Genomic DNA, 5,308 nt, shown 5'->3' on the forward strand with positions numbered 1-5,308 from the left:
TATTCTCACCCCGTTCAGTACAACGTGTACTGAATATACATATACATAGACACACATCACAAACAATAAACATATTACCAAACATTCTGAGAGGTAAACATATACATTTCCTCCTTCACAAGTAGTATGTTATCAGACGTACACACAAATACTATCTTGAGGTTATCTTGAGATGATTTCGGGGCTTTTTAGTGTCCCCGCGGCCCGGTCCTCGACCAGGCCTCCACCCCCAGGAAGCAGCACGTGACAGCTGACTAACACCCAGGTACCTATTTTACTGCTAGGTAACATGGGCATAGGGTGAAAGAAACTCTGCCCATTGTTTCTCGCCGGCGCCTGGGATCGAACCCAGGACCACAGAATCACAAGTCCAGCGTGCTAGCTCGGCCGACCGGCTCCCACCAGACTATGGATAGTGCTCAAAATTAGGCGCGGATATTTAGGCCTAAACACTATTAAACGCCACCATCTTTCATAAATGCATTTTTAAATCCCACAACGTAGCAATATGTCGAGCGTTTCTAGGAAGCTTGAAATCACCATTTTTGCTGAGCAGCAGCTGAAAGTGGTCATGGAAATTTGCTCGGTCAGCTGTGTAAATCGTCTTCCTGTGAAACGTTACATGCAAGACTTCCTGGGATATGTTCCTTACATCCTGCAACTCTCATAGTTTATGTAAAGTTGTTCAGATCCTGCGCGTTATGTTAGGTGCCACGACTCCTGCTGTTCTTGTAAGGACAGCTCGCAAATTCTTGTTAAATGGAATTATCATGTCCCAACTTTAAAGCTGAATTAAGGGTAATAAGATATAAGACCCAGTGGAGCTGCTGTGAGCTACTGCGGACGTGCTGGTGGTAACGTTAGGCTGTTGAAGGGTGTGCCGGGCAAGCTCTCTCAACCTGATCCGCGCGCGGGGTCCCTCTGCTTCTCCCAACTGTATTGTTCGCTCTGAGATAATCAGGGTGGGCAGAAAAGTATCTTTGACACGCTAGGCAGACTACCATCAGGACTCCGTCACGCCTCGTCATTTCTTACAAGAGAGCTTTGATGCGTATCGATGTCTCTTGTGTGCGTTGCGTCACGCGTGATCCATGCCATCGCCACACTGCTGCTGGTGGTCTGTCTACCCTAACCTTTCTTGTTTTTTTCTCTATCACAGACGTGGTTACACAGTTACAATGCTAACCAGCATATATACATTTTCTTCTGTCCTTCATGAACTAGGTTAAAGATCTGTTAAACATATAGTTCAGTGATTTATTGAACAATCAACCACAGAAAGCGATTGTAGTACTTTTAAAATGCAAATGTAACCTGCAAACATAAATACAAGATAATGTACGTTCTTCTCGATGTATATACACTAAAGGTTTACTCTAGTGACAGTGACATATAGTATACTTGCTGGTTGGTCAGTAAACTATTGTGGTGGCGTTAATTACCAGAGGTTGTTAGGTCCAACACCAAACTATTGTTTATTGTTTGTGATGTGTGTCTATGTATGTACTAACACGATGTACTGAACTGGGTGAGAATAGCTTGAGCTACCTCATCCCTTTGTGTGCATTTGACCTCAATAAACTTATTTCAATTTCAATTTCCAAACTAACGATACAAAACTATCCTATAAAACAAATCTAATATTTGATACATGTTTACCATCACAATAGATTTAATAGACAAAATAATATTTTAACGTCATACAAGCAAGACTCGTGGTATAGGTTGCCAGATGAAGGACACAATCAACTTCGACAAGTTAATGAAGATTTTGCTTCGTCGAAAAAAAACAAAGGGTCTTGAGACAGTGGAAGCCCACAGGATCGCGGTCCTGTTTACAGTCCACCATATAAATCATCACATGCATGTTTCATGACCGATTTAATCATGTTATCGGACCATAAGGCTACCTGGAACCTCACAGCAGCCTAGCGCGCCATTTCCATGTAATTATGGACGTTAAGCGCCTGCGGTCATAGATTGGTGATCCCTTTGACCGATGGTATATTCACACAGATAATTTTTACTTTATTTTTCTGGGTCATTACATAATATAGACTTAGCAGTTTACTTGCTACTCAAACGGGGTTACTTGTTAAAACACTTGGTTAATTAGGCAATAAAATGGAAATTCCAGTAATATGGAGAACCCGCTGGCTAGCAGAGCTGTACGGGGTAGTAATAATAGCCTAAGCTACTCTATCCCTTTGAGATGTACTGTATTGTCTCAATAAACGGACTTCAACCTGACGTCATAATATTTATGTTTTGGCTATGATTTTTATTTTTTCCGATCTCCGTGCATAAGTTACGCTGTGTTTTATCCACACAGCACAGCGCCTATGGGCTGGCAACGTCCACACACACACACTATACCCAAACACCAGTTCATCATTGTTGTTGTTGTTAAAGATTCGCTACCTGGAACAAAAAGTCCAAGTAGCACGGGCTATGGTGAGCCCGTAGTGCCTTACCAGTTCATCAATATTTGAAGTAGTATGAACCTACGGCCTTTACCCTGGCCATGTTATATTGACGCCACGACCTTATTTACCTCGGTTATATTGTATTGATGCCACGACCTTGTTTACCTCGGTCATATTGTATTGATGCCACGACCTTGTTTACCTCGGTCATATTGTATTGATGCCACGACCTTGTTTACCTCGGTCATATTGTATTGATGCCACGACCTTGTTTACCTCGGTCATATTGTATTGATGCCACGACCTTGTTTACCTCGGTCATATTGTATTGATGCCACGACCTTGTTTACCTCGGCCATATTGTATTGATGCCACGAACTTTCTTCCGTCTTCTCAGACGTTCATTAAACGCATAAAAACAATCACTGTGGGCACACCTTGAACGCCTGTAAATTGAAATCACAGGTAACACCGGTCAGGCCAGGCTCCAGTGACCTGTAGTAGGTATATATAGGGCCAGTAGGCACACAGTATACATTCACTAAAAATAAAAAATGAAATCTACCACTTACGGGCTATTCATGCCCGTGCCACGTCCTGGTTGGCTTAATCCTAATCAATCAATCAATTGACAGTAGGGCCGACACCTCCTGTTCTCCATTTTAGGGTCATATACACATCCATATAAAACAAACACCACTTTCCTCCCTTCATGCCCCCCCCCCCAAAAAAAAAAAACTGTTTGGAAAACCCAAACATACTCTTCACACGTAAACAAAGCTATACCCAAAACCATAATAGGTGATATATTTAAATTCGAATGATATATTTGGTCCACTACATAGTTGAGATGCAGAGTGTAAGCAATAAACTATCTATATGTTCAGGGAGTTGAATAATGCAGTCAAGAAGGTTCAGTATACCAGGGAGACTTGTTACTGCAATATAATCATTTACAGAGTCTGAAACAGGAGCTGATAAACTATGCATTAAGTTGCTAGAGTCTGAACTAGGAACTATAAATTAGTTCCTAGTTGCTAGAGTCTGTACTAGGAACTAAGTTATTTAAAAGCCTCATCAACTTGTCATCTCCACTAGCACAACGCATTTTGTACACTATGATTTCTAATGGACAAAATACACGATAGTATGAAAAGCAGCTTGGGTTCGCCTGTTTTAACGCCCAGTATTATATTTATACCACGACACTGTTTACCTCGGTCATATTGTATTGATGCAATACAATATGGGGAACCATTTGAGAACGTATAGGGACAACCGTTCCCAACGTCACAAAACTGCTGTACTAAATTGCCCGACCCTAACAAACCCCATAACGCGTGAACAGCAAATAAGACATCACGGCAATATCGCGAGTCGTTACCATTTTCAGTACTATCAGTTTTTGGCCTTAGGGGTCCAAAATAGGTCAAAATGCTATGTATACTGTTCAGGAGAACGGATTCATAGGGATGAATGACGCAGAAGCTGACTAACACTTGAAACTGTGTATGGAGTCAGCCTCCACCACATCACTTCCTAATGCGTTCCATTTGTCTACTACTCTGACACTGAAAAAATTAATTCTAACGTCTCTATGGCTCATTTTGGGCACTTAATTTCCACCTGTGTCCCTTAGTACGTGTGCCCCCTTAGGCTACAAGTATAAAAAGGTGGAAGGGAAAGCTACAAGTAGTTTACCACGAAAAAAAAAGAGCCATGTTAACATGTTTATCTTGTTGTTGTGAAGTATACAACTGACTTGATAAGGCAGAATTAATTAAACAGGTAGAATTAATTAAATACTTAATGTTATACAAAACATTTATTTGCCCATCACAATATATATGATATACTACGAGCTATGTACAAGTTTAAAATACACTTTCTCAAAGATTAAAGTGTTCATTAAATATTCAGTGGCATAAAGGAACAAGTTACAAAGGCAGACAAGCGCCTTGTGTTTAAAGCCGCCCCTGTGCACCTAGCCTAATGAAGTCACAACCTTAAACGAGCTACTGACATCCGGTAGGCACCTTTCCCTGTGCTAAAGTATATATTATATTATATATATATATATATATATATATATATATATATATATATATATATATATATATATATATATATATATATATATATATATATATATATGTCGTACCTAGTAGCCAGAACGCACTTCTCAGCCTACTATGCAAGGCCCGATTTGCCTAATAAGCCAAGTTTTCATGAATTAATTGTTTTTCGACTACCTAACCTACCTAACCTAACCTAACCTAACTTTTTAGAGATAGGTTAGGTTAACCTATAGAGATAGGTTAGGTTACGTTAGGTAGGGTTGGTTAGGTTCGGTCATATATCTACGTTAATTTTAACTCCAATAAAAAAAAATTGACCTCATACATATTGAAATGGGTAGCTTTATCAATTCATAAGAAAAAAAATAGAGAAAATATATTATTTCAGGAAAACTTGGCTTATTAGGCAAATTGGGCCTTGAATAATAGGCCAAAAAGTGCGTTCTGGCTACTAGGTACGACATATATATATATATATATATATATATATATATATATATATATATATATATTATATATATATATATATATATATATATATATATATATACATATATATATATTATATATTATTAAATATGACCGAAAAAGTAAGATTAATAATTCTAACACGAATTTTCTCGATCTTTCTTATGTTTCTTTTCACTGTTGATGGTAAATGAAAAATCAATTCTCCAAAATTCATTTTTATTTCTAGTATATATATATATATATATATATATATATATATATATATATATATATATATATATATATATATATATATATATATATATATATATATATAAAGCCCCTACTAGATCT

The sequence above is a fragment of the Procambarus clarkii genome, chromosome 71 (genome assembly GCF_040958095.1).
Source record: "Procambarus clarkii isolate CNS0578487 chromosome 71, FALCON_Pclarkii_2.0, whole genome shotgun sequence".
Lineage (NCBI taxonomy): Eukaryota > Metazoa > Arthropoda > Malacostraca > Decapoda > Cambaridae > Procambarus > Procambarus clarkii.